Below are 11,857 nucleotides of genomic sequence, written 5' to 3'. Positions count from 1 at the left end.
CTTGCAAAGCAGGGAAAAGATTTTTTGATCTCCTTCTGCGTCAAATACACAAGAAAAATACATTATAAATTGTCTAAAAATTACAGAAATTTTATATTGAATTGAAAGGACATTAGCCATAGAAAATCTATGTTTCATGGATCAATAATACTCCTCTAACAGGTTCACTTTAAACTATATTTTCTATGGAATATCTTGCAGTAAGCTCCAGTTAATTATATGTTATTCCATGATGAGTATATAACTTTTTTTACATGATTCACTACACTTGTTTGTTCAATTAGTTGTAATTAATATTAATGATGATGCAACTGACATCTCACTGAAGATTTCCCTCCTGTATAAATACAAGGTTCCTCTGTATGTGTTGTCAAATCAGGCAGGGCTATTGCCTCCAGTATTAACAGAAACAATCACATCTCAAAGAATGCGTGAACAAACAATACTCCATCAGATAGAAAACATTTACTACCCTGTTCTTGCTGTTGTTGGCATTCTTGGTAAGCCACTTAATAATTTAATGTAAACTAATAGCTTTTGCAACATAAATGTAATGATATTATTTTGAAATGTATTTTCTTGACTTTTAAAATTCTGTTTAAAACCATATTTTGATGATTACGTATTTATATTATTAGAATACATTCCAGACATTGTTCATCAACAAACCATAGAAGGTAACTGTTTACAGAGCAAAATGTCATTCTAAATATTTTCATCAGAAGATTCAATACTAAATGTTGGTGTGAAAGTGTGACCAGATATCGTGATAAGTGGAAAATGTGCTTGTGTGCAATGAGTGCTGCCATACCCAAGACTTTAACTACACATATTCCTCGATACTTAGTGGAGACATATTTTGAGCAGGTACACTGGCCCTATCCTATAAATAACTGGAGCACCAGGGCTTTGTCTCTTCAGCTGTCAGAACCTGTTTGATTTCAAAACCAAAGTTCATCAACAGTCAGCTTTGCTCCCATCTCCTCAACTTCCTGCCCCCCTCACACACTTTCAAGTCTGTGACTACAGCAAAGCCCAAATTAATTCTGAAATTCACCTTATTCAGTAAACACTATGCCCTTGTTTCCTCTTTCCCTGATTCTTCTGTCTCCCATTTGTTCAGATTCATGCAGTCCTTTCTTTACTAGTTTCCAAAACCATTATGAATTTTGAAATATATCTCCAGAACAAAATTATTCAATTGCCTTGATATTGTGAAGCATTCTTTGTCATTATCACATTGCTGGTTGTGCGAGCTTGCTGTGTGCAAATTGGCTGCCACATTTCCTACATTGTAACAGTGACTACACTTCAAAGGAAAAAAGCACTTCATTAGATGCAAAGCACTTTGGAGCGCCCTGAGACCATGAATGGTGCTACTAAATGCAAGTCTCTTTTTAAAATTCCATTTAATTTTTCTCAAACTTACCCTGCTTTTGGGGTCCCAATCTGTAAGTCCCGTGCTCTCTTAAATCCCTAGCTATATTTGTCTTGTTCCCTGTTATCAGTAGCTGTAACTTCCTGCCACTCAGTTAATTATGCATAACTCCCTTGCTCACTGGGATCCCTATCTCCAACTAGATTTGTAGATGGATAGTCATGTTTAACTTTGTTGAATGCTTTTTGTGAAAGTAACTAACATGGTACATGTGGGAGTCTCAGTTTTTCACTATCTGTTAATAACTTGGATGATGGAATTCTTTCTTTATTCATTTTATGGGATGTGGGTGTCACTGGCTAGGCCAGCATTTATTGCCCATCCCTAATTGTCCTTGAGAAGGTGAGGGTGTGGGGTAGGTGCAGCCTCAGTGGTGTTGGCAAGGAATTCCAGGATTTTGATCCAGCGACAGTGAAGGAATGGTGATATAGTTCCAAGTCAGGATGGCGTGTGGCTTGGAGGGGAACTTGGTGTTCCCATCCATCTGCTACCCTTGTCCTTTGAGGTGGTAGACGGAAGGTGTTGTTTAAGGAGCCTTGGTGCATGGCTGCAGTGCATCTTGTAGCTGATACACAAGGCTACCACTATACGTCAGAGGTGGAGGGAGTGAATATTTGTGGATGGGGTGCCAATCAAGCAGGTTGCTTTGTCCTGGATGGTGCAGAGCTTCTTGAGTACCGTTGGAACTGTACACATCCAGGCAAGTGGAGAGTATTATATAACACACCTGACTTGTGCCTCGTAGATGGTGAACAGGATTTGGGGAGTCAGGAGGTGAATTACTCGCCACAGGATTCCTAGCTTCTAACCTGCTCTTGTAGCCACGGTATTTATATGTCTACTCCAGTTGAGTTTCTGGTCAATGATAACCCCCAGGATGTTGACAGTTGGGGATTAAGTAATCGTGATGCCAATGAATGTTTTGGGGAGATGGTTAGATTCTCTCTTCTTGGAGATGGTAATTGCCTGACACTTGTGTGGAGAGAACCACATATCTAAGTTTGCTAATGATACTAAGTTAGATGGAAGCAGAAAGTTGCAAAGGGATCTTAGTTGATTAAGTGTGGCAGATGGAGTTTAACGTGGGAAAGTGTGAGGTCATACACTTCGAACCTAAGAAAAATAGATCAACGTTTTCTAAATGGGGACAAGTTAGCAAATGTGGCTGAAAAGAGAGATTTAGGGTCGAAATACATAAATAATTAAAAGCTGTTGATCAATATAAAAAAAATCATTAAAATGACTAATGGATTTTTATCCTTTATTTCTATGTTGGCTGGAATACAAAGGGGAGGAAGTTAAGTTACAGCTGTACAGAGCTCTGGTTAGACCAATTTGGAGTAACTGCATTCAGTTCTGGGCTCCTCACCTCAGGAAGGATATATTGGCCTTGAAGGGTGTGAAGCTCAGAATCACAAAACTGATACTAATTCAGACAGGGTAAAATTATGAACATAGGTTTCATAGACTAGGCTTGCGTTCCTTTGAATATGGAAAATTAAGGGTCAATAATTGAAATGCCTCAGGTGACTATAGGATTCGATAGGTTAGATAAAGAGAAACTAGTCCCACTAATGGGGGAGTCTGGAACAAGGAGTAACAAACTTAAAATTAGAGCTAGCCTGTTCAGGAAGCACTTCCTCAAACAAAAGGCAGTGGAAATCTTGAACTCTCTCCCTGGAAAAGATGTTAATGCTTGGTCAATTCAAAATTTCAAAAATGAGTTTGTTGTTAGAAAGTAAAATGGTAAAACAAAATGATAGCTTGCATTTATATATCACCTTTCACAACAGCTGGATTTCTCAAAGCGCTTTACAGCCAATTTTATTTTTGAAGTGTAGTCACTGCTGTCATGCAGGAAACACAACAGTCAGTATGTGCACAGCAAGAGTATTGAAGGTTACAAAACTGAGGCAGATAAATGAGGTTAAGATGCAGATCAGCCATGATCTAATTGAATGACAGAACAAGCTCGATGGGCTGAATGGCCAACTTCTCTTCCGAAGTCCCCACGTTCCTATGGAATTCCCATGTTCTCTGAGATGTCTAACAAAAATTCTTTTGTTTTTGTTCTATTTATTTCAGTTAACTCAGTGGCCATTCTGATCCTGTCACGAGGAAAGTGCGGACTCTCCAAATGTATCACCCACTACCTGGTGGCCATGGCAGTGGCAGATCTACTGGTCGTTTTCATTGATGTGATACTGCTTACAGTTTTTCATTTTCATTTCCCAGGAACTTACCTGGACACCACTCCTGCAGTTTCTCTTTTACATGTCCTGCTTCATGCAGCCACAGATATTTCTGTCTGGTTCACTGTCGCTTTCACCTTTGATCGATTTGTTGCAATTTGTTGCCAGAAGCTGAAAACAAAATATTGCACAGAGAAAACTGTGAATATGGTTATAACGACAGTGAGTGTGCTGTTCAGCTTGAAAAATATTCCTTGGTACTTTATGTATGAACCTGAATATATAATTGACAATGTACCCTGGGGCTCCACTCTATCAGTGAGCTTTTACACCGAAGCTGCCTGGGCAGCATTTCACAGCCTCAGTATTATTTTAACCCCTTTCCTTCCATTCGTTCTGATTTTACTGTTCAATGCTCTGACTGTCAGACACATTTTAGTGGCCAGCAGAGTCCGCAGGAAACTACTGGATCACAGCAAGAGTGAGAATCACACTGACCCAGAGATGGAGAACCGAAGGAAATCCATCATTTTACTCTTCACCATATCTGGTAGTTTCATACTGTTATGGATGACAAATGTTGTATTTTTCTTTACTGCACGAATTGCTAACAGTTATGATTACACAGGTCCCCATGATCCTGCATACATCACTGAACAATCTGGCTACATGCTGCAGCTTTTGAGCACCTGCACCAACACCTGTATTTATGTAGTGACCCAGACTAAATTCAGAGAGCAGCTGAAGAATGCAGTCAAATATCCATTCACTGTTATTGTTAAATTAGTTCAATGATTAAAGCAGATCACCTAAAAGCAGAGCTACCTTTCTATCACTAACTCTGGTTATGGTGCTTCTTCATCTATTTACTCTCGACATAATTCTGCAACGGATCACTGCATCTACTTTGTTACCCAGACCATCACTGATCTCATCTCCTCTGGAGTGTTAATGGTTAATTGTCTTGTTAAAGGTCAACAGCTGAAGGGCATTGTTTTATTAAGGATTTGAATATAAGGAGAACTTGCTGGATATAGGTGATGTTGGTGAATGGAAGGTAGAGTTGTGTAATGTTGCTTCCTCTGAATAAATGTGCTATCAGGAAAATGTGTTTTTCATTCTTTACTGTCAGTGTGGATCCATTTAACAGGTAAGTAGAGGATGATTCCCTAAAGGTGAAGAATGGAAAGTAAGATTTTTTTTTTTCAGGTGGAAGGTTGCAATTTGAATTTGTTTTGAGATAAATGGCTGAAACCAAATGTAAAGTATTAATATGATTTCCCTCTGAATGTAATAATCAAAGGAAAAATGAAATAGACATGGGTTATGTCCTTACTGAAGAAAAACAAGGTATGGACTTGGCACTGTCCCTGCCTAACAAAAGCATAATCAGGTACAAAGTGGCTTGTGAGCTAGAGGCCTGTCAGTTGGGCACTGAGGAAGGTTTGGAGTTTCTATCAAGCTTTATGTATAAGAATGATCTATTAAATGCACACCAGGCATAGTCAGGCTTTGATAAATTTATGATGGATGATCATTCTATAGAGGAGTTTGAGGGAACTTTACACACTGCTATTTGAAAGTTCCTTGTTCAGATTGTTGGGTTGTGCTAAAGTTTCTGGCTGTGCTCTTGGTCTTACTAGAGTTAGGTTCTCAAGAATAGGCATTCTTTTGGATCAGATGTCTGATGTATTTTTAAAATAATCCTGGGAAAGCATTGATTTCCAGCAGAATTCATGGCACTGATGGGACATTGGCTGTGTAACAGAAGATGGAGAACTTGATGATTGCAGCATTTTGAAATTGTTCAGACAAGGGTGCAGGCATCAATACAGCAGCCAAATCATACAAAACAAATAAGACCAGTTTGGCAGCTAACAGGAATGGAATAACAACAATGGACAAATGAATACCTGGGAAATTATTAACAGGTGTATCTGATGTGATTCAAAATATCATTATGCGGTAAACTGCCTGAAACGAACAAGAGTTTAAGTTGACGCATGGCTTGGAAGTGGAAGATGAAGAGTTTTACTGCTCGCAAGTAGCTTCAGTCTGGCAATGAGTGTACTAGTCGTGGATTCATTTAATTGTGCTGTGTTGGACTGTGGTTAATATACAGATTCACTGTATATTAACAATCGAAGTAAAATTAGGGAGTTTGCTATAGCCTTGGGATGACAACATGTGAAAGTCACTTGAAAAGGGTGGTGATTCCATGCAAAATAGCTGGAGGAAGCCACTTTTGGTAGATGTGTCATCCAGTAACATACCATTGCGGCTGAGCAAACCTTCCATGGAAAAGTCACAAATTGAAATTGGGCATGGAATATGATAAAGCAATTTTCTTTGGAAAATCAGTAGATTAGGTAGATTACAAAGACATTTTTTGCATCCCTTTAACAGAAACTAGCATCTCTCCGAATGTTGGTAGTGTTTGAGAAATGAGAAGTCCTAAACTGCCATGAATAATTTGCTCATCCCTTTTGTCACAGATTAAAAATATATTAAACAATGCAAGGTGTGTTTGAGTAAACAAAGCTCATTGTATATCATTTTCACTAATCTCTCCAAAAAGTATCAGAGGACACTAGCAGAGCCTATTGTAAGTCTTCCATTAGCAACAGACTTCAATGAAGTAGTAAAGACGAGGGCAGGAACGCTCATTTTGCATTTCATACACACAGCAATAAGATTCAATCTTTCTACAGTGAAACATGGGAAAGACAAATGCATGATTGTAGATTAAGTTATGGAAAAATGGATGGGAACTGAACTGGGGGCACTGTTGAATTTCTATACTAGCAAATTTTCCTCTTCCCTACAACTGTTCTTTCTCCTCTCTTTCTTTTCCTCCCCCCACCCCCCACTCCCACCCCCATTGTCAGTGACGAGTTGGGATATGTGCAAAAATATGAATGCTGCAGCTGAAAGGCCTTTCAGTAATGGATTCAACGAAATCGTGAAGTGATTGATAAGATGCTCCATATGATCCTAGCAGACCAACTGAATGGGAAGCCCACGCCTGGCATAGGAAATCCATGCCAAGAGTTCAACCCCAATGTTTAGGGGTGATAATCATATCAGCTGGTCTTTGGAAGAAATCCCAAAATACCTTCTGTACTGTGTGATCATCCCCCAGCCTTAGAAGGGGCTGCAAATAGTTTTATATTCTCTGGGCACTTGAATGCCCTACATGCAGCGAGCAGGGCATTCATCAAGGCTGAAGTCTGAGAAAATTTGACCAGCCTTGCAGCATCACATAAGACTGTCAGAGAAACTTTAATCCTGGGGATTTAGTGCAGTCTAAATGAGGGTCAAATAGGAAAGCTCTGGGTAAAGTTTGTAGGGTGTGATGGTAAGACTGTGGTTCTCCAACATTACAGTGAAAACATTAGTGTCCATTCATCCAAGTTAATAAGCATTGATTATAAACTGGCAGAATCTGAACAATTAGAAAGTGATGAAACATCCAGTACCTCATTCTTGTATTTTATAGTTGTGAGGAACAGAATACAATAGATAAGGGGCTGGATGACTACAGACAAAGTGATACTGATGCACATGATGGGGTTATTTTTCCCAAATGACCACTGCCTAAAATAGTACTAGGGTAATGGACATACCAGAGGGATCCACTAAATGAAGGAATGTGGCCATTATGGGGAGAGCAGGGAAATCCACAAGCAAACTCAAACATTGTCTAAACATCCAAGATGACGGACAAAAGGTGAGATCTATGGATTGACAAAATGAAGTGAAACAGTGGAAAGCAAGAAAACAGTTTAAATCTTCAAAGTGGGTCTAGAAGTGAATAAGGCACTAGGAAACTGTCATGTACTGGTGACCGAACCTCTGATCGTGGGAGGGACAGGTCCTGTTGCAGTAGTCCAGAAAGAGATGAGAGGGCAAATAATGGCCCTATCTTGACTAGAACAAGGACTACAGAAGAATCTCAGAACACTACTAGAGGTAGAAGCTTTAAGACTGGAAAGTTATTGTGGCAGCAAATAAATTAGAAGAAAAATTCAGGGACAAAAGAGTTAGAAGGAATTTTATGCCTATTCTGAAATAAGATAGGGGACAGCCAGATGGAAATGTACTCCCAGATAGGACATAAGGCTAAAGCGAGGCTAGTGCTCGGGGTTTTGAAGAGAAACTTATTCATCAAGATGATAATGGAATCCATCACTCCCTCCCCCACCCCCCACAGCAGGAAAAGTGATCTTGAAAAATTTCTTAGCTCTTTTTCACCACATGCTCATGGAATGTAGGTTGATGTAAAAGCTGCATTTTTGCAGGGTGAAAAAATTTAAAGCTGTCTTTTGATGAAGCCACCTAAAGAAACAAGTGATGTAGAAGAGAAGGCGTAGAAACTAAACTAATCTGTTTATGGATTGAATGATGCATCAAGTGCATGGTGTTGTTTTTCAGGTAGGTCTGCCTTGCTGAAAGTAGATTGTATTCAGTTGAAAGCAGGTCTGGCAATTTTCGACCACTTTCCCAAGAGAAATGTGCAGGCATCTTGAAGAATGTTTTTTTTCCATGGGGACTTTCTGCAGAATTTGAGCAATTGGTTCTGGATAATTTAAAAGGGGAGTTGAAGTTTGTGCTGCAGTAAAAATCATAAGTTTCCCCCTTTCCCCACTATGGTGGCGTTGGCTTTCCCTGAATGGCAAAGTGAAGGCACATGAGTGCCGGCCACTGCTCAGATGATCCCGGGAAGAAAATATCCTGCTGAATGATATTTAAATACATGCATTGCCTGCCTTTAAATATGTAAAGCTGGGTCCCAGCGGCGGGTGCGCCGCAAGGGAGCCTAACTACCGCCAGGACGATCTGGCCCAGCACTCCTGATATCTGGATCCATGGTGGGCCACTGCTGGAACAAACTTTTGCCCAGTACTGACACCCCCACACCCCTAATTCGTGCAGACTGACATCGGGAGCTCAGTAAAATCCAAACCATCCGGTTTTCCTTCCCACGGTCCATAAACAGGATTGTCCTGGTAGACCCATTTGTTGATCTTGTCATCACAAGGAAATATTTATTCCAGTCTGTGGGCTATTTTATCTCTCCCTGTCCAGTCTCCACCCACATACATCCACAATTGATCTGACTTTCTCTATTACTTCAACAATTTCCAGGTTCATCTGCTCCACTTCAAAATTCAATCCTTCCCCTCACTTTAACAAGGTCCATAACCAACTCTTCCCTTTCTCAACTTCTCTATCTTTTCTGAGGATCGGCTGTCAACATTTATCTACTTTAAACCCACTGACTCCCACAGCTACCTTGATGACCATACTCCCATCCCACTTCATGTAAGAACTCTATTACATTCTCTCAGTTTCTCTGTCTATCACCTCAGTTCTAGTTCTAATGATGCCACCTTCCACACCAGTGTTCTGATATGTCTTCCTATTTCTTCAACTGGTGATTTCCCCTTCACCAAAGTTTACAGGAACCTCGACCATGTTTTTCCCTTTTTACACACTTCTGTCCTCACTGTCCCACAACCATGATAGGGTTCCCCTTATCACCTTCAACCTCACCAGCCTCCATTCTCTGCCCTTTCCACCATCTTCAAGTGTGATGGCACCACCAATCACATCTTCCCTGACCTTCCCATTCAGCATTCCAAAGGGACAAAACTCATAGTAAGAGCTAAAAGGAGTGTGAAAAGAAACTTGCAAAGTATATAAAACTCAGCACAAAAAACTTTTATATTTATATTCAGAAGAGTCATTAAGAGCAATGAGGGCTCCTTAAAACTGATAATGGTGATATTGTCAGTGAAAATAATGAAGTGATGGACATGTTAAATAATTTATCCACCGAGGTCAGACTGACTGGCCTATAATTATTTGGCCTATCTCCCTCACCCTTTTTAAACAATGGTATAGAGTTCGCAGACCTCCAATCCTATGTCACCTCACCCGTATCCAGTGAGGAAATTGAAGATGATCCTCAGCACATCCGCTCTTTCCTCCCTGGCTTTCTTTAAAACCTGGGATACAATCCATCAGGCCCTGGTGATTTATCCACTTTCAAGGATGTCAGACCCACCAGTAATTCCCCTCTCATTATGCTTATCGTATCTAATATTTCACACTCCTCTTTAACTACAATATCTGCATAGACACTTTCCTTTATAAAGACAGAGGCAAAAAACTCATTAAGAATCCTGCCCACATCTTCGGCATCCATTCATAAGTTCCTTTGCGCATCACTGAATGGCCCAACCTTTTCCTTGGTTATTCCCTTGCTCTTAATGTACTGATAAAACATCTTTGGTTTTCCTTGATTTTATGTGCCAATATTTTCAAATGTCCACTCTTTACTTTTCTGATTTGCTTTTTTACTTCACCCCTGCACTTTCTATACTCCTCTAGGCTTTCTGAAGTATTAAGTTTTTTTTTTTGTGATTGTCATAAGCTTTCTCTTTCTACTTTAATTTACCCTGTAGACTTCTACTTAACTAGGGCCTCTAAATTTGGCCGGACCACTCTTCATCTTTGTGAGGACATGCCTACACTGTGCCTGTGGAATCTCGCTTTTGAATGCCTCCCACTGGTTTGCCACCGATTTTCCTTCAAGTAGCTGTATCCAGTCCGCTTTCACCAGGTCACATCTCAGCTTTGTAAAATTTGCCTTCCCCCAATTTAGAACTTTTACTCCTGTTTTATCCTTGTCCTTTTCCATGATTCTGCTAAAACCTATGGTCACTATCTCCGAAATGGTCACCCACTGTTACTTCATCCACTTGCCCAGCTTTATTTCCTAAGACTAAGTCTGGAATTGCACCCCCTCATTGGGATTGTTAACATGCTGGCTAAAAATGTTCTCTTGGATGCAGTTCAAGAATTTTGTGCCCTCTCTGCCCTTCACACTGTTTGTATCCCAGTTGATATTAGGGAAGTTGAAATCCTCAACTATTATTTGCCTGTAGTTTATACACTCAGAAATTTACTTACATATTTGTTCTTCTATCTCCCTCTCACTATTTGGGGGTCTATATTACACTTCTAGTCATGTGGATGCCCCTTTTTTAATTCATGAGCTCCACCCATATGGCCTCATTTGATGATTCATTTAGCATATCATCCCTCCTCGAAGCTGTTATGGATTCTTTAACTAATAATGCTACATCCCCTCCCTTTTATCCTCCTCTATATCTTGCCTGAAAACTCTATATCCAGGGATGCTGAGCTACCATTCTTGCCCCTCTTTTAAGCCAACTTCCTGTAATTTCCGTAATCCGGCAATTTTCCACTTTGCGGGTAGATGCCATTGTTGTAGCTGTACTGGAACAGCTTGGCTAGGGGCATGTCTAGTTCTGGAGCACAAGTCTTCAGTACTATTGTCAGAATGTTGTCAGGGCCCATAGCCTTTGCAGTAGCCAGTTCCTTCAGCCGTTACTTGATATCACGTGGAGTGAATCAGATTGGCTGAAGATGGGCTTCTGTGATGCTAGGGACCTCAGGATCCTCCACTGGACACTTGTGGTTGAAGATGGGTGCAAATGCTTCAGCCTTGTCTTTTGTACTGATGTGCTGGGCTCCCTGATCATTGAGGATGGGTATATTTGTGCAGCCTCCTCCTCCTGTTAGTTGTTTAATTGTCCACCATTGACGTGCTTCAGTGAGTTGTTGTCTCCCTTCCTCCTGCTCACTTGGAGGATGTATTTAGCTTGACAGTGTTGGCTTATACTATCTTCCATTCAACAGCTCTGCAGGTGATCTCATGTCAGCCTTGAAAGGTTTGGATCAGAGTGACAATAAGGCAAGCTTTGGGTTTTCCTTCATCTCTCGGCATTTTGCAAGGGTTCTTTTGACCATCTGGGCTTGTCTTTCTATAAGCACGTATTCCTGAGTTTGTGGTGATGAGGGAATGGTGGTGAACTCAGACTGTTCAGGGGATTCCTTCAATGCTCTGGAGCTAAATTGGGTGCCACTGTCACATATTAATCTTTCAGGAATCCCTTGCTCAGCGAACAGAACTCGTACTGCTGAGATGATTGTTGTGCCCCTCAAGTCTTTCAATTTCCAGATAAAAGGGAACTTTGCATTGTAGTCTGTGACTGAGATACCATTCTTGATTGTGTGTGAATAAATCAGCTCCTACAGTATGCCCTGATCTGAGTACTACTTCAGTAGGTATCATCTCCTATTTCTGCTGTGTTTCTGTACCTCTCCCATATATTGCATATAAATACCATACTTT

The 11,857-nt window shown here is 40.4% G+C and overlaps 1 pseudogene; it reads left to right on the top strand.

Moving 5' to 3' along the window:
• Window positions 1-427: 427 nt before the first annotated feature.
• LOC137373372 (probable G-protein coupled receptor 139) lies at window positions 428-4,443 on the top strand (annotated as a pseudogene).
• Window positions 4,444-11,857: the final 7,414 nt, after the last annotated feature.

Source organism: Heterodontus francisci, chromosome 9, assembly GCF_036365525.1.
Source record: "Heterodontus francisci isolate sHetFra1 chromosome 9, sHetFra1.hap1, whole genome shotgun sequence".
NCBI classification, from domain to species: Eukaryota; Metazoa; Chordata; class Chondrichthyes; order Heterodontiformes; family Heterodontidae; genus Heterodontus; species Heterodontus francisci.
The sequence above is the reverse complement of the archived record's forward strand: the minus strand, read 5'-3'. Positions and strand labels throughout refer to the sequence as shown.